We start from the raw sequence: 18180 nt of genomic DNA, 5'->3' as shown, positions 1-18180 counted from the left end.
CCCTCGGTAGAGTGCTGCGGCATCAGAACTCACAGCAGTCTCAAATTCTTGGGCTTAAGTGATTCTCTTGCCTCAGCCTCCCAGTAGCTGGGACTACAGGCACCTGCTACAACGCCCAGCTATCTTTTGTTGTTGTTGTTATTGTTGTCACTATTGTTTAGCAGGCCCCAGCTGGGTTCCAACCCACCATGTGGCCGGAGCCCTAACTACTGAGCTACGGGCGCCAAGCCAGAAAGAGGGTCTTGTCTAAGCTATTCCTAGTGCACGTTGTAAAGACCACTGCCATCTCCTTCTTCATCCCCAAAGGTCACTAAGCAACTTCCCCTTGTCAGGCACCATGCTGGTGAACTTTCTACTGAAATGAGCAGAGACTCATTTTATTCACTTTAGTAATGGGGACAGTAGTGGTGAATTTAAAGTGTTTCATGAAAAAAGGCAAAAGAAGGGGGCAGCACCTGTAGCTCAAAGGAATAGGGTGCCAGCCCCATATGCTGGAGGTGGCGGGTTCAAACCCAGCCCCGGCCAAAAACTGCAAAAAAAAAAAAAAAAAAGGAAGATTCTTGGTCCAGTGGCCAAGCCTTATAAAAACTCAGGGAAAATTGAACCCCTGCCAAGTTAGAGTACTGCTCCCGGTCAGGACTTGTGGAGCACAAATGTGGTTTCTAAATTGGAATATCATTTTCCAGCTATAAGAGTTGTAGAAACAATTCTCTTTCCCACAACAGGAGCTCAGGACTCAGCGTCCTTGGGCACTGCTGTTAAGATTTAATTATTCTGTCTTCCTGATTCTGTTCCTACAACCAATCACCGAGCTCCTTGATATAATCAGAACATCCCAAGAAGATAAATGGCCCGGCTTAGTTATCTCTGCTATTGGTCCTGGACCAAGGTGCTAGGTTAGGCCCATCAATGTCTACCCTTGGGTAACTACATGTCCCTAGATCACTGAGCTGTGGTTGGGAGCCAGGGGATGGGGACCTGGTAGGTACAGAGCCTGACCTCTAGACGTGCCCACCTGGTGCTCACCAGTTCATTCTGGCTTAACTCGGCTGCCCCCTCGCCACAGCACAGCAGATGATCCTAATCAGGAGCAGCACTGCAGTGGCCTCAGACGCCTGTCATCTCTCAGTTCACTGGGCCTGGTATCCAGGAGAAAAGCTTCCTACCATCCCTGGTCCCTGCTATGATAGTGGCTTGAACAGGCTGTGGTAAGCCGAAAGGTGAGGGCTCCTCACTTTACTCTGGTCACACGTCCCAGGTGTGGCCTTTCTGGTTACTCACTTTAAACTGCCACTCCCCGTGCTCCCCCTGCTGTCACCCAGCCGACCTGTCTTGTTTCCCTGCTTTGTGACTTTCCCCTTATCACTTCTCTAGCATACCACCTATTTGAGCACTTCGTTTTGGTAGTCCCTGTCCTCTAAAATGTGAGTACTCAGCAGGGACATGCTCTTTTGCCTGTTTTGTTTACCACTTCCTAGAATTGTGGTGTGCATAATTTATGCTTGATAGGAATGCAAGGAGAGGCAGTGAATCCAGTCTGGGTGGAGATTTAGCCAACAAGGGCTTCCTGAAGGAAGTGACACAGCTCAGCCTGCTGAGTCGCAAGTGGAGGGTGCATTCCAGACCCACTGGCCAGAGGAGTACACAGTCAGGAACCTTAAGTGGTAGAGTGGCTGGGGCCCCCGGCTGCTTGGATGTGAGGGTAGCCAGGCAGGTCATAGACAGTGAGCAAGCCCTGGCAGGTCTCCTCTGGAGAACAGGAAGTCCAGGCTAGAGGCTGAGGGGTGGGTGGGGTGAGGGTGGTAGAGGACAGGGGAAGGAAGGCCTAAGAGGCTGGGCTGGCCATAAGATCACTTAGAATTCAGAAGTGACTAAGTTAAAACTGAGAAGAGCTATTCTTTATTGAGTGCTTATTGTGAGCCACGTGCTATGCTAACAGCTTCCAACACAGTAATTCACTGACCTTCACATCCAGCCAGTACAGTAGAATGCACAGAAACAGCAAGAAATGAGGGACCCCTCCACAATCAGCCAGTCTGGCTTACTAGTTAGATTTTGGTGATGGTGGGCTGAGCCAGGCACGATAAGCATCCTACTCCTACAGCCCTGAGACTCCCATCCACCACTCCATGACAATCTCACCTCCTCCCTCTTTCTTAGTACTCCATCGCTGTCCCCTCCTATAAGACAGATTAAACAAGGCATCAGGGACACCTCCCACGCTGCAGGACTGAGGTAGTAAGTCAGGAAAACTATGACATGAGAAAGAAGGGGAGACAGACAAAAAGGAGGAAGGGGTGTGCTATAGATATGCTCCTAACAGCTGAAGTGAAGCTGCCTAGCAGTTTTTGGCTGCGGCTGGGTTTGAACCCACCACCACCGGCATATGGGGCCGGTGCCCTACTCCTTTGAGCCACAGGCACTGCCCATTGCCTAGCAGTTTTTAAGGAGAGGTCTATCAATGTCAAGGCACCAATCAACAAGACAACTTCATTAAAAATAGTGAGCTAGGGCCAGATGCGGTGGCTCACACCTGTAATCCTAGCACTCTGGGAGGCTGAGGCGGGTGGATTGCTTGAGCTCACAAGTTTGAGACCAGCTTCACCAACAGTGAGACCCTGTCTCTACTAAAAATAGAAAAACTGAGGCAAGAGGATCGCTTGAGCCCAGAGTTGGAGGTTGCTGTGAGCTATGATGATGCCATGGCACTCTACCCAGGGCAACAGCTTGAGACTGTGTCTCAAAAAATAAATAAATATGCTATGAAACTAATTTTAGAAATGAAAGCTATAACCCAATTATAGCCTAAGAATATGGGGAAAGGGGAAATGGAGGGGTCGAGGGAGGATGATTGGTGGGACCACACCTACGGTGCATCTTGCAAGGATACATGTGAAACTTACTAAATGTAGAATATGTATGTCTTTTTTTTTTTTTTTGAAATGAATGATTTATTAAGGGATGGCTGGTGCTCGCTCAGGCACAGCAGCCAGATATGTATGTCTTAACACAATAACTAAGAAAATGCCAGGAAGGCTATATTGATAAATGTGATGAAAATATTTAAAATTGTATATAAAACCAGTGCATGGTACCCCATGATTACATTAATGTACACAGCTATGATTTAGTAAAAAAAAAATACAAAAATTTTAAAAAAGAATTTAAAAAAAATTAATTAATTAAATAAAAATAGTGAGCTCAGCAAAGGAGGGAACTTTGGCCAAGTTGGAGAAAATGTGTTCATTTCTCACTAAAGGAAAAGGGACACAGTTGGATGAAACTGGCCAGAGAAGGGTTGTGGTAGGGTGGGGAATCTTCAAGGGAGTAAATGGGAGGTTTCAGACAGTTCCTGGGTCAGAATTAAGGCAGGGGGCAAGACAGAAATAAGGCTCTCTGCTAGAAATGATCGCCAGAACTGACTCTTCAGCCCCCAAGAATGTCTTCTACTGGCAGAAGCCATCAAGGTACCTGATTGTTTGGTTTCCATTTCAGCTCCAGTCACAATGCTATCAATTTCGACTGAAGGAATGGGACCAATTGCCCACTTTCTACCATGTGTGGGTGTAGCTGAGGAATGAGGACAGAGTAACACGTGCTCACAGGTAGTGATGTAAACGTGTGCTGAGCACATCACCATGGGAACTGCTACTAAACATAATCCCTAAAGACCAAATCCACCTGTGGTAACAGAAACACCAATGGCAGGCACTTGCATGCCACGGGCAGCTATTCCTCATCCACCTCACTCTCACCTCTGCTCCAAATCATCTCCCTAAATTCAGCTCATGTACTTTCACCAGCTGAGCTCAGGGCACTCCTGCCTTCCTAAAGGGCTTTACCCTCTGCCTTCATCTCTAAGTCCACCCCTATCATCATCCCCTCTTCCAAGCCCTGACTGATATGTTCCCTTGTCAACTCAATCTAACAGTTCCTTTCTCTTCTAAACTCAAGCCCCCGGACACACTTGGGATTGTTAACTCTAGTCTAAATCCTACATCCCATCTTATATCTCCTAAGTCAAACCTTAGGAGTGTGCCAAGTGGAAAGTCTCAATGAATGAAAACCTGCCCTTGTCACCCACTTTCTCTCCACCTAGGCTTGCTGGCACATGGAGGTACCAATAAAAAAAAAAAAAAAGGCAGCAGCAGCAGCAGGGCATGTTTACAGATTTATTAAGGTAAGTAAGAGGACAATGGTGCAGAAAACCTCAAACGTCAAACCAGGAGTAGGCAGAAGGACATCAGGCTGGCCGAGACAAGAGAAAACCGGTCTTCCTGGATCATGGTACCCTCTGGCATAGTTGGACAGGCTGAGCCAGCTGAAGGGTCTCCTACTCTGGACCTCAAGTTCCCAGGGTCCCAGGGCCTCTCTGCGGAGCAAAAAGTTGATCCATGTTGTGCTGAGGCAACAGGGGCAAGAAGGTCTGGAGACACATCATGTGGCAATATCATTCGTCACTCTCTATTATGGCGGTGTCCATAATCAACTCCCAAATAATCTAAGAGAAAAGTCAAATGAGCAGGTTGGAATTTCCATCTCAGAAACACAGGTTGACTTAATGTCTTGGCATTAACTCGCCCTGAGGAGGGGGCTGGGATCCCCAGGTCATCATCCCAAGAGGGGCAGTGCTCCCATCCCTGGGGCTTCCTTCACCATCTCCAGGTCTGAGGTAGCATCCCTGAAGTGAAGAGAGGCCACAGAGCAAGGGGTTACCACAAGTACCTGGTCTCAAACATTATGTCATCTTTCTCCAAGCTAATGTCAACATGAATACCCCCATTAGTCCCGTATGAGCTGTCAAGTTTTCTCACAACAAATTCATCTCAAAAAGGAATTTCAATGCTTCCAGAGAATAGTCAAAATAAAAAATGTCTTAAAAGTCTAAAACAAGCTGTGTTTATAGGGACCTATAGTACCAGCTGCTTGGGAGGCCAACGCAGGAAAATTACTTGAATCCGAGTTTAAGACCAGCTTGAGCAACACAGTTAGACTCTGTCTCAAAATAAAATTATCTAAAATAGCCCTTTGCAGGGCAACCCAGCAGATGTATAATGGCAGAAAGACAGCTTGAGAGCTCGCTCTTAGGGCTCCTCCCACTGAGGTCCCACTGTACCTTCTTGGAAGCACAGGATCACCCCAGTATCCCTCTCTTCCATGCTGTTCTCACCTGCCTGCACATCTGTCTCCCCAGGGGACTGGGGGCTCTTACTCACTGTAACCTCAGAGGCCTCCCCATGTTGCTACCCCTCTCTGGAATAGCTTCCTACTACTCATCACATCCCATTCCTTCCAAGCCCACCACCTCCAGAACGCTGCTTTTCTGTGAAAATCTGACAGCAGTGACTATATACCATTCAACATCACACTTACTTGCTAATAATAATTCATCTTGGGTTGGATGCAGTGGCTCACACCTGTAATCCTAGCACTCTGGGAGGCAAGGCGGGAGGATCACTTGAGGCCATGAGTTTGAGATCAGCCTGAGCAAGAGCAAGTCTTCGTCTCTACAAAAAAAAAAATAGAAAAATTAGGTGGGTGTGGTGGCACACACCTGTATTCTCAGCTACTTGGGAAGCTGAGGCAGGAGAATCACTTGAACCCAAGGGTTTGAGGCTGCAGTGAGCTGTGATGACACTACTGTACTCTAGCCTCTAAAAACCTGCCTCAAAGGGCGGTGCCTGTGGTTCAGTGAGTAGGGCGCCGGCCCCATATGCCGAGGGTGGCGGGTTCAAACCCGGCCCCGGCCAAACTGCAACAACAACAACAACAACAACAACAAAAAAAAAAATAGCCGGGCGTTGTGGCGGGTGCCTGTAGTCCCGGCTGCTCAGGAGGCTGAGGCAAGAGAATCGTGTAAGCCCAAGAGTTAGAGGTTGCTGTGAGCCGTGTGACGTCACGGCACTCTACCCTAGGGCGGTACAGTGAGACTCTGTCTCTACAAAAAAAAAAAAAAACCTGCCTCAAAAAAAAAAAAAAAATTCATCTTGTTCATCTTGGCTCTTTCTACCATCCAAAGTACCTAAAACTTGACACTGACATAGCCTGGAGAAAGGCCACGCTGAAACATTTCCCATCACTGACTCCCACAATAGCCTGCAGTGCCCGTGAGACCAGAAGATGATGGCAGGAGAGAAGGAGTGTGTGAAAGCACCAGCATTTGAAAGGGACAGGTGTGAACCCTCCAAACACGGGAAATGGCTTTCAGCGATTCCTCTCCCTGCATTTTTGATGACCAGAGCACAGACAGCCCGTGATCACTTTCGGATGCAGGTGCACACAAGGGCAGAGAGACCCAGGAAGAAAAGCAGATGCCAGCAACCTGGGGAATAGGTTGAGCCCAGGAAAACAACCAAGCCAAGCACAGGACCCCAATAGTGGCCCTTCTTTCCTGAAAAAGCCCCATAGAACCCTCCTGACACAAAGAATCAAAGAGATGTCATGTTGTGGAAGAATACTGGGAAAATATTAGGTTTGGTAATGACAGGAATCATGTCATCTAAAGGATCATAAAAGTCACCTCTGTCACAATGTTTTCTTTTTTTATAAATCCTCATTTGCAAGTGAAAACAACTTTCTTTTGAGACAGAGTCTCACTATGTCCGCCTTGGTAGAGTGCCATGGCGTCACAGCTCACAGCAACCTCAAACTCTTGGGATTAAGCAATTCTCTTGCCTCAGCCTCCCGAGTAGCTGGGACTACAGGTGCCCACCACAATGCCTGGCTAAACAACTTTATTTTTCAAAAGAAGAAAATCAGGTTCTATTATTGGTCATCGACTGGGAGAGTGGCAGAAGGGGATTCAAAGCCAGGGACCAGAGTCTCTGTTACCTAGATCTGCCCATTTTACATTATAACATGCTGCTGCTGACACCAGGGAGAGATGGCAGATACCAGACACCTCTCATTACCCATGTGAGACTCTGCAGGTTTCTCCCCTGCAGCAGCCACTGAAGACACGGGAAGGACCAGGGGTGATCTAGGTCAGCTGGAGTGAGCAGATCTGGGGACCCATGACATCACCATTATCTCACCCCTCAGCCTCCCTATGTCATTCCCCCAAAGTCCCTGGGAACATGCACAGGGCTGTACTAGACTCAAGGAACCAAGACTCCAGATATAGACCAGTTATCTTACTTACGAGGACACTGAGGTCTAGAATGTTCCTGACATGACAACTCCCATGATGCTTCTACAAACAGTGGACTCATCTGCAATAGAAGAGAAGCAAGAAATCAGCACCCAGCTTGTCCCTGCTCATGATGGGGTGGGGCATGGTAGGCACCCAGAAAGGACTTAGCACAGTAGTTACCAGACAATAAGCACCCCCAAATGTTGGCTGCTATTATTTCCTGAGTAAACACTATTTCCTCATGGAAAAGAAAGTAGTTAACTCTAAAGAGAGAAGACAGTCTATTGCAAGGTGGCCAATGTTTACTTTATAAGCAACAGGCAGAAAAGGATGCCAAAGCCAGATTCATAGGAGTGTTCCACAGCTGAATGGCCTTGACTTTGCTGGTCATCAGGGGGAACTTAAGCAACATACATAGTCTGATCCCAACAGCAGGGAGCAGGAAGTGAAAGCCCCAGTAATAATGGTAACACACCAGGCAGCCCCCTATACCCTGAAAGTCCTCAAGATGTGAGCAGACTTGAAAAGCAGTTGGGAAAGTTCCCTCCCAGTGCCAGGCAACCCTTCCTATATTTCCTCTGCCTCTACCATCAATGACCAGGACAAGGGCAGCCTGTGATTGCTCATGAAAGCAAGGGCAAAAACAGGCAGAGAGAAAGCCAGAAATAGAGGCCAAAGTTAGCAGCCTTCAGACTGCCCAAAAGTCAAGCCCCAAAGACCCTGAGAGCTATCACTACCTAATGCAACATAAAGAGCCCATTCGCTCTCATCAAGAGAGTAGTGCACAGCAAGGCCAACTTCTGGTAAAAATATTTAAATTGTTCACTCACCCCACAAATACTGGGTATCTACACGGGGCCAAGCACCATAGGTTCAAAAACAAGTAACAGTCAATGTCTCTGCCCTCACAGATATCTGGCAGCTTCTCTACAGGAAGTCAAGCTGGGGAGAATGAAGTAATGTAGCCAGGATGTTACCCCCCCAAACCCGGCCCCCCATCTGCTACACCAGGCTCTCCAGACAGGTCGCAGACCTGCTTGAGCTCCACAACCACCTGCCCGCTGGTGCCAGCCGGAGGCAACCCGGAAGGTTGCCAGCAGCACTTACCCAGGCGCCCACCAGGGAGTGTGCAGATCAGGTTGACGCAGGAGACCAGGGGGCGCTGGCTGCTGCAGAACCAGCAAAGCCATCCACGGGAGAGTTTTCATCTGTCTCCAAGAGAGCCCCATATCCTAGAAGGCCTAGGCAGAGAAAAAGCACCAGAAACCGACTTTAGGACGGGGGTGGAGGCAGACTCTGTCCTCTGGAGCCCTGGGAGCATCCTCGACTTAAACTCCAGCCAAATGGTCTGTAAAGTGGAGTTTTTCACACTTTTAACGGTTATTGAGGGGATGAGTTTACTGTCAAAAGGACTTTGAGAATGACCGGCACTTGGTCAGCACTTTGGGGGTTCCAATGCCAGGGTCGCAGGTCAGGGACGGGGGCATGAAAGTCACGGGGGCTCTGGCGCCCCTCAGCCCGGGTACACCGCCCTGGGTACAGCGTCGCCGGCCTCAGTTTCTAGTTACTGACACGCACTTTTCACTTCCGCGGGGGTGCTGGGCAGACACGGGGGCTTGACGTCCCAGGGGGTCGGCTCAGCCCAGAGGCGGCCGAGGGCGCAGCTGAACCACCGATCTCTTCCCCGAGGACACGCGAATCTCGAGGGGCCAAACCCGGCGCAAGGGGACGCGAATCTCCAGGGAACGCGGCATTGCAGCAGGGCCGAACCTGCTCTCCTTGTCCCCGGGGGTTCTTCGTTCCTCTTTTCTAAGGGAACAGGGACGCAGAACCAGCCTTGAGAAGCCGCCGGGGATCCCTGAACAGATGATGCCTCGAGCTCTGCGCCTGAGTGACCGATCCATCCAGGGCCCCGGGCTGGCTTGCCAGTACACAGGTCGCTGTGCCTGCAGGGGCGAGAAGCCTCAAGCCCCAGGCCGCACCTCCAGGAAGCTCTCTCCCAGCCCGGAGTCGGCGGAAACGCGGCCTAGAGCGGCACCTCCCCTAGCCAAACCCGCGCAGACGCTCCTACAGCGCCACCTGGCGGAGCGAGTCAGAAATTCTGACCCTCCACTAATGCCCTCCTTCATCCGAGCTTGTATCCAACCGAGCATCTCTTCTTTCGCTATCATTCCCACTGAGGCACCCATCCATTTATCTTGGAAATATTTATGGAACATCAGCTTCATAACCCACCCAACTGTTCATCCATCTCCCATCAGGACATTGAAATATTCATCCATCCATTTATCCACTCATCCATCCATTCATCCACCCATCTGTCCACCAATTCATCTAATAAATTTATTCATCTAGACTCCCATGCATCCAGAAAGTCTACAGAGCTACTATTTCATATCAGGGACTGGACTAAGCACTGGAAATGTAACAAAGAAGACAGACATGATCCTTGATTTTTTTTTTTTTTGCAGTTTTTTGTTTTTGGCCGGGGCTGGGTTTGAACCCGCCACCTCCGGCATATGGGGCCAGCGCCCTACTCCTTTGAGCCACAGGCACCGCCCATGATCCTTGATTTTATGTTGGTTACATTTCAGTGGGAATAATAAACAAGTGAGCCAGAAATATGTAGTAATTAAAAATCATGGCCAGGCATGGTGGCTCACTCCTGTAATTCCAGCACTCTGGGAGGCCAAGGTGGAAAGATGGCTTGCACTCAGGAGTTCAAGACCAGCCTGAGCAAGAGCTTAGTAGATCCCGTCTCTACTATAAATAGAAAAATTAGCTGGGCATTGTGGTGGGTGCCTGTAGTCCCAGCTACTTGGAAGGTTGAAGCAGGAGGATCACTTGAACCTGGGAGTTTGAGGTTGCTGGGAGCTAGCCTGGGCAACAAACTTAGACTCTGCCTCAAAAAATATACTGTAATAAGTGCTACAAAGGAAATGGGTATGGTGGAAGAAGGACAATGACAGTGGTGACCTGGGTAGCCAGGATGAGCTAAATAGAGCAAAGGCCACTCTGAGGAAAAGTCATTTACTCTAAAACCTGATGGAAAAGAAGGAGCCAGTCATGAAAAGATTAGCAGATTATATTCAGGAGTATATATAAAAGATAAAACAATGTGAGAGAAAAAGTTCATAGGCCCAGGTTGACAATGTTTTTCATAGTATAATGACTATGTCACTACACATGTCCCAGCAATGCTACAGAGGACTACAATTATAATGTTAAATAATGACTAATATTTTTGAGCACACACAATATTTCAGGCATTTGGATCCATTTAGTCAGTATAGCAACTGTTATGGACTGAATGCTATGTCACACCAAAATCCATATGTTTAAACCCCACCTCCTAATGTGATGGTGTTTGGAGGTGTGGTCTTTGGGAAGATAGCCAAGTGAGGTGGGCCACATCTGTAATCTCACCACTCTGGGAGGCTGAGGCAGGTGCTTGAGTTCAGGAGTTCGAGACCAGCCTGAGCAAGACTGAGAGTTCTGAAAAGGGTGAAAGCATCTATCCTTTGACCCAGCGAGTAACTCTGAGTATCAAAGTTTGTTTAGTTGGCTCAGCACCTGTAGGTTAGTGAGTAGGGCGCCAGCCACATACACTGAAGCTGGCCACTTCATGCCCAGCCTGGGCCTACTAAACAACAATGACAACTACAGCCAAAAAATAGCCAGGCATGTGGCAGGTGCCTGTAGTCCCAGCTGCTTGGGAAGCTGAGGCAAGAGAATCGCTTAAGCCCAAGAGTTTGAGGTTGCTGTGAGCTGTAGCACCACGTTGACAAAAAAAAAAAATAAGTTTGTATAGTTAAGGACAGCATTTCTCCAAAAGCCCCCCTGATGCTTATAAACCTTTCTTCTTTTTTAATGCCCCTGTACAAGTTTCAGTGTCACGGGTTTGAAGTCTTCTGCTTGATTTCAAGTAGCTTGGGGGAAAATTTCCCCCAAAGTATTGCCTTCTTGGAAGTATCATCATGTAAAGGTTACATGGTATAATATAGGGTCACCCTACTGTGCCAGAAAAGAATGTGCAAGAGAACACCTTTCCTTTAAGTCAAGTGCTTTCTGAGCCATCAGCTCAGCCAGGCATCCTCAGCATCACTGCTTCTCAACTGTAGATTATGACGTAAATGGTGCTCCCATGAGTTGTGTAGTATATAACCCGCACAACCATATGTTGTGTCCTGTCCACCCTCGGAGTAGACTTGGCATATGTCCCTCACCATAAGCAAGAAAGCAGAGCAAATGTGAAGTCAGAGGTCCACACACAGAGGGAGGCAGAGATGCAGGACAGGCATGCCATTCTGGTCCTAGTGTTTGTTGTCTTGGAGACTCAGCTTGACCTCTAGCCTTCCCTTTGTTTGATTACATAAGTTTCCCAATAATGTATGTCTTTTTTAGCATATGTCAGGCTTCTGTCACCAACACATCCCATCTAAAAGTCCAAGTCTCTTCCTTAACTTGCCCCCAGATGGTCAGTTATTAAGGAATTCTCTGGAGGGTTTTGCTGTTGCATGAAGCGCTATAAGAATTTTGCTTATTTGGGTTGATTTTCCCACCTGGGACACTGGCCTATGTAATGAGAGAGGCCAGCAAATAGGGCCGCATGCTGAGCTCTTGAAATAAATGTGTTGTGACATGCTTTGCTCACAGCCTTCGGACAACGGTCTCTTCTCAACGGCTGATCCTTTATTTGTCTGCTGCTGTAAGAAACAACAAAACTCTCAGAGAGACAGACAGACTCTCTGCCAGCACTAGAAGGGATGCGTGTTTGAAATGGATCTTTTTGGCCTAGAGTGGGTATGTTGAGGGCCTATCCAGCCAGGGGTACACTGGCAACAGGGGTTGGCAGCTAAATCTGCCTGGACCATCGCTCTCTCAGAAATGGGCATGAGGGGCTCAAAAAGGATATAGAGGTAGGAGGAGGTCACCGGCCACTCAGAGCCACTGGTCATCAAGACAGACCAGTAGCAACAAAAAAGGTTGAGGTCACTCCTGAGCCAACAAATATTCTGTTCATTTACTCATCTATCATTCAAAACATGGTGATTGAGTGCCTCTGCATTATGTGCCACGGTGCTGGGGCTCAGAAACAGAAGTAGGTGCCCGAAAGATGTGTGAACTAAATAAAATCTTAAGTCCCCCAGCTGATTGAATGGACCCCTTCTCGACCTGGCGGAATCTGAGAAATACCTTAAAGCCATGAGAAGGGAGGTCAGACACGCCTCATTATCCCCCCTCCCCTCTTGGAAATATCCTTTGCAATTCATCAACGGGTCTAAGGCTATACAAGGCAAAGCTTAAACCACACCTGCAGGTCATCAATTTACTTAACACATCACTGTCTGGGTATATGTTCAGTATATGTCCAGTGGCTTGTGTCTGACTAATAAACTTTCTTATCTTAATTTAAAACATTCCAAGCATTTGGACAAAGCTGCATTTCTTTAATCAATCACAAATTAAAGAATCTGTAGGCTTGGCGGCGCTTGTAGCTTGGCGGCTAGGGCACATACATCAGGGCTGGCGGGTTCAAACATGGCCAGGATCTGCCAAACAACAATGACAACTACAACAACAACAAAAATATAGCCAGGCACTGTGGCGGGCGCCTGTAGTCCCAGCTACTTGTAGGCTGAGGCAAGAGAATCATTTAAGCTCAAGAGTTTGAGGTTGCTGTGAGCTGTGATGCTACAGCACTCTACTGAGGGTGACAGAGTGAGACTGTCTCAAAAAAAAAAAAAGAATCAGAATCTGTAAACCTACCTATAACCTAAAGCCCCTGGTTCAAGATGTCCTACTTTTTTTTTTTTTTTTGTAAAGACAGAGTCTCACTTTACTGCCCTAGGTAGAGTGCCATGATGTCACAGGACTCACAGCAACCTCCAGCTCTTGGGCTTCCGCGATTCTCCTGCCTCAGCCTCCCAAGCAGCTGGGACTACAGGCACCTGCTACACCGCCCGGCTATTTGTTGTTGTTGTTGTTGTTGCAGTTTTGCCGGGGCTGTGTTTGAACCCGCCACCCTCGGTATATGGGGCCGGTGCCCTACTCACTGAGCCAAAACCCAAGATGTCCTACCTTTTAAGGCTAAGCCAGTGGATGCTTTCCATAAATTCATATTTATGACTTTACATGTAATAATTTCTGTCTCCTTGAAAAGTATAAAACCAAACCACAGTGAGACCACTTGATCAAGGCTTCTTTCTTTTTTTTTTTTTTGAGACAGAGCCTCAAGTTGTCACCCTGGGTAGAGTGCTCTGGCATCACAGCTCACAGCAACCTCCAACTCCTGGGCTAAAGGACTTCTTCTGCCTCCCCCTCCCAAGTAGCTGGGACTATAGGCGCCCACCACAACACCTGGCTGCTTTTGGGTTGCAGCCGTCATTGTTGTTTGGTGGGCCAGGCCTGGATTCAAACCCGCCAGCTCAGATGTATGTGGCTGGCACCTTAGCTGCCTGAGCCACAGGTGCCAAGCCAGATTAAGGCTTCTTCAGCATGGTTCTCCCAGCCATAGTCACACATATTTGGCTCCGAATAAACCTCTTTAAATTACTTATGGAGTTTGGAACAGTGGCTCACATCTGTAATCCTACCACTTTGGGAGGTTGAGGTGGGTAGATTCCTGGAGCTCAGGAGTTCGAGACCAGCCTGAGCAAGAGTGAGACCCCCCATCTATAAAAATAGGTGTTGTGGCAAGCACCTGTAGCCCCATCTACTTGGGCAGCTGAGGCAAGAGGATCACTTGAGCTATGCTTCCACAGTACTCTACTGAGGGTGACAAAGTGAGACTCTGTCTCCAAAAATAAATAAATAAATAAATAAAGTCCAATATCATTATCTTTTTTTTTTTTTTGGCCGGGGCTGGGTTTGAACCCGCCACCTCTGGCATATGGGACCGGCGCTCTACTCCTTGAGCCACAGGCACCGCCCATTATCTTTTTTTTTTTTTTTGAGACAGAGTCTCACTTTATCGCCCTCAGTAGAGTGCCATGGTGTCACAGCTCATAGCAACCTCAAACTCTTGGGCTTAAGCGATTCTCTTGCCTCTGTCTCCCAAGTAGCTGGTACTACAGGCTCCTGCCACAATGCCTGGTCATTTTTTTTGTTGCAGTTGTTATTGTTGTTTAGCAGGACTAGGCCACGTTTGAACCCGCCAGCCTGGGTGTATGTGGCCGGCACACTACCCACTGAGCTACAGGCACTGCCCAATATCATTATTTTCAATGCCCAAATTTTTAGGCAAGAAAATTACAATTCTCAAATCAGGGAAGTTTAAGTAATTAGTCAGAAACATCTCAGTTATTTAGCAAGGAAAGTCCAAAGCCATCCAGGGAAACACTGATTAGCTAAGACCATCCTGATTCAATAGCCAAGAAGATTGTTTTCCTGGTTTGTCCTCCCTGGATAGAAGGAAAGTCCAATGTCCCTGGCTGAGGCTGTCAATCTTTAGTTAGGACTCCAGTTCTGAGAGTCCAGAGACTAAACAAGCTATACTTTAACTAAGCTCCACGTTGATCCCCTCTCCAGAGTCAACAGCCTTCACCCTATGACAAAAATGAACCAGAAGCAAAACCAGTGACAGAGAAGCTATAGGGGTTCAAGGATACAGCCAGGGCACCTAGGGAGGAAGAGATGCTGAGACCTCAGTGGAAGGTTGTGCAGAGATCCCCTGTCTCATCTCAGTCTGCCAGAGCATCCAGTGAGGGCCAGAGGAGAAGAGCCAACCCTGAGAGGCCTAGAAGGCTGGACTGGCCAAGACTTCCATTGAGGCTCAGTTCCAGCCTGCAGGAGCCCTGGGATTATTGCTCCTGAAAGATGCAATAACAGAGGAGCAGTAAGAGGAACAGGGGAAGGAAGGACAGATACAGCAAACTCTCCGGCATGGTGCTTCTCTTCCAGCTCTGAAGGACTGATAAAAACCACATCTCCCTAGACCTGCATGGTCAAGCACAGCAGCCACCAGCTAGCTACGTGGGGCTCAGAGCACCAGAAATGTAGCCAATCCGAATTGTAATGTGCTGTAAACGTAAAACTCACATCAGATCCCAAAGACTTCACACAAGAAAAAGAATAGCAAATATCTCATTAGTAACTTTAAAATATGGATTACATGCTGACATGATAGCATTTTGGTTATGTTGGGTTAAAGGAAATATATTACTAAAATTAATCGCACTTTTTCTTTTTACCATTTTAACATGGCTTCTAGAAAATTGAGAAGTACATGTGGGCTAGGCATTATGGTTCACATCTGTGATCTTTGTGCTTTGGAAAGCCAAGATGGAAGGACTGCTTGAGGCCAGGAATTCAAGATCAGCCTGGGCAACAGGGCAAGATGTCATCTGTATAAAAAAATGAAAAAAATTATCTGGGCCTGGTGGCCTGTACCTGTAGTTTTAGCTACTCTGGAGGCTGAAGCAGGAGGATCACTTGAGTCCAAGAGATCAAGGCTGCAGTGCGCTCTGATCATGCATGCCACTGCACTCTAGCCCTGGTGACAGAGTCAGACCCTGTCTCTAAAAAGTAAATCCATATGTAGCTTCCATGATATTTCTACTGAACAGTGCTGCCTTAGACTTTTCAAACAAAGCACATTTCTTCTGCTCCATAAAGAATCCCACAGTGCTAGTCGCAATGGCTCAGGCCTGTAATCTTAGCATTCTGGGAGGCAGAGGCAAGAGGATCCTTTGAGCTCAGCAGTTTGAGACCAGCCTAAGCAAGAGGGAGACCCCGTCTCTACTAAACATAGAAAAAAGTAGCTGGATGTTGTGGCAAGAGCCTGAAGTCCCAGCTACTTGGAAGGCTGAGGCAAGAGGATAGCTTGGGCCCAAGAGTTTGCAGTTGCTGTGATGTATGATGCCACTGCTCTCAGGGCGACTGAGACTCTGTCTCAAAAAAAAAGAAGAAAAAGACTCCCACAGCGTCCTCACAGTGACAGAAGTTCTCAGCTTCTTCAGAAGTACTAACATACAACAACTACCATGCCTTGGACATTAGCTCTGTGTTACGTTCTTTATATAATCATGTCACTAAATTCTCACAGCAATGCTGTGAGGCTATGAGCAGGGAAATGTGACTTTGCAGTTTTACTTTTTTTTTTTTTTTTTGTAGAGACAGAGTCTCACTGTACTGCCCTTGGTAGAGTGCCGTGGCGTCACACAGCTCACAGCAACCTCTAACTCTCGGGCTTACGAGATTCTCTTGCCTCAGCCTCCCGAGTAGCTGGGACTACAGGCGCCCGCCACAACGCCCGGCTATTTTTGTTGTTGTTGTTGTTGCAGTTTGGCCGGGGCCGGGTTTGAACCCGCCACCCTCGGCATATGGGGCCGGCGCCCTACTCACTGAGCCACAGGCGCCGCCCGACTTTGCAGTTTTTAGGAAGTGGAAACCAAGGCAGGGCAGAGAAGTTAGGTCACTTAGCCAAGGTCACATGGAGAGCTAGAGCAAAAGCAGGAGGCTCTAAGTATGCACACCTGACCCCCTTGTCCAGGGTCCTAACCGCCACAGCATCCCAGGGCTCCTCCCCATTACAAAGACCACACCTCCCCTCCCCCCCATTTCCTCCTGGTTGCATAGGTGAGGCCTGGATCCTCCTGACCTAGAGAGTACCAGGCATCTGAGTGGGGGAGGCCCCTCCTCAGGCCTGAGGGTGGGCAGGGCCAGCACAGGTCCAGGAGGCACACCTGGCCAGCATATAGGCAGTGTGAATGCTTGTGAGGATTTAGGGCCTGAGCCCCCTCCCAAGTCTGCCAGGAACACAGGACACAGCTCTCTGGAGCTACACACATGTGATCAGGTTTCTTCTGCTTTAAGGACTAACTCCACCCCTCAATCCTGTGCGCTCAGAGGACCAAGTTTAGGGAAGCATTCATCTCCTGCCCACCTCTGTGTGCTGTTCTCCTCACTGTCACACTCCAGTTTCAGGCCGTGACTCAGACAGCTCAGTCTGCCAGCATCCTAACAAACAAAGAAAGGAATCCTGGTAGAATTCATTCAGTCATTTAACTGTGCTAGCCCTGAGCTAGGTACTGTGAACAGTGGTCACACAGGTGGATGCTGGTTCCATCCTTGCAGAAAGAAGTTCCAGCTGAGCACAATTCGCAAGTTCATTCTAAAAACAGCTACTGCCGGGCGCGGTGGCTCACGCTTGTAATCCCAGCACTGTGGGAGGCTGAGGAGGGAGAATCGCTTGAGCTCAGGAGTTCGAGACTCGCCTGAGCGACCGTGAGACCCCGACTCAAGAAAAAAAATGGAAAAACGCAGCCGGGCGCCGCGGCGAGCGCCTGTAATCCCAGCGGCGTCCGGAGGCTAAGGCAGCGGGGTGCCAAGCCCGAGTCTGAGGTTGCGGTGAGCTACCACGCCCACTGCACTCTGCTCAGGAGCAAAGGGTGGGACCCTGTCTCAACAACAACAACAAAAGTAAAGAAATAAAAAATAAGCAACGAAATAAAATAAAAAAGCCTATATATATATATATATATATATATATAAAACAGCTATCGTGGAAGACTGAGCAACAATTCATACCGATTAGTGACGAATGAACACCTTCAGAACAAACAGAAAAACAAAACAAGTGAGGGAAGCTTACTACCAAAATCTTACACTGCCTTTGAAAATTGGGCGGCGCCTGTGGCTCAGTGAGTAGCGCGCCGGCCCCATATGCCGAGGGTGGCGGGTTCAAACCCAGCCCCGGCCAAACTGCAACAAAAAACCAGCCAGGTGTTGTGGCGGACACCTGTGCTCCCAGCTGCTCGGGAGGCTGAGGCAGGAGAATCGCCTAAGCCCAGGAGCTGCAGGTTGCTGTGAGCTGTGTGATGCCACGGCACTCTACCGAGGGTGACAAAGTGAGACTCTGTCTCTACAAAAAAAAAAAAAATGAAAGAAAAAGAAAATTATCTCAAACCCACCAGAGTCCGAGGTTGAGCTCCGCCCCGCCAGGGGGCGCTGCAGGGCCGCTCGCGCAGAATCAGCCCGGCGAAGGCGCCGCTCTAGGCCGCGGCCCGCGCTGTGGGCAGTACTTCCGCCCTAGCCAAACGAGTGGA

General features: G+C 48.4%; 1 long non-coding RNA gene and 1 other non-coding gene across 7 annotated transcripts; both read right to left on the bottom strand.

The window, feature by feature from the left end:
- Window positions 1-4158: 4158 nt before the first annotated feature.
- On the bottom strand, window positions 4159-18154 carry LOC128573711 (uncharacterized). 6 transcript variants are annotated; one of them, XR_008376518.1, is made up of 5 exons: window positions 18046-18154; window positions 8240-8373; window positions 7142-7211; window positions 5374-5507; window positions 4159-4681 (listed from the first exon to the last, which is right to left on the bottom strand). It is a non-coding gene; the product is annotated as an uncharacterized LOC128573711 (long non-coding RNA). The 6 variants fall into 6 exon arrangements; XR_008376515.1 differs by lacking the exon at window positions 18046-18154 and adding an exon at window positions 7963-8074 and having other exon boundaries at window positions 8240-9314; XR_008376519.1 differs by lacking the exon at window positions 18046-18154 and adding an exon at window positions 8903-9310.
- On the bottom strand, window positions 6142-6275 carry LOC128574342 (small nucleolar RNA SNORA71). The gene has a single exon (XR_008376715.1). It is a non-coding gene; the product is annotated as a small nucleolar RNA SNORA71 (small nucleolar RNA).
- Window positions 18155-18180: the final 26 nt, after the last annotated feature.

The sequence above is a fragment of the Nycticebus coucang genome, chromosome 21 (genome assembly GCF_027406575.1).
Source record: "Nycticebus coucang isolate mNycCou1 chromosome 21, mNycCou1.pri, whole genome shotgun sequence".
Taxonomy (NCBI): Eukaryota; Metazoa; Chordata; class Mammalia; order Primates; family Lorisidae; genus Nycticebus; species Nycticebus coucang.
This window is presented reverse-complemented; position numbering and strand designations above follow the sequence as displayed.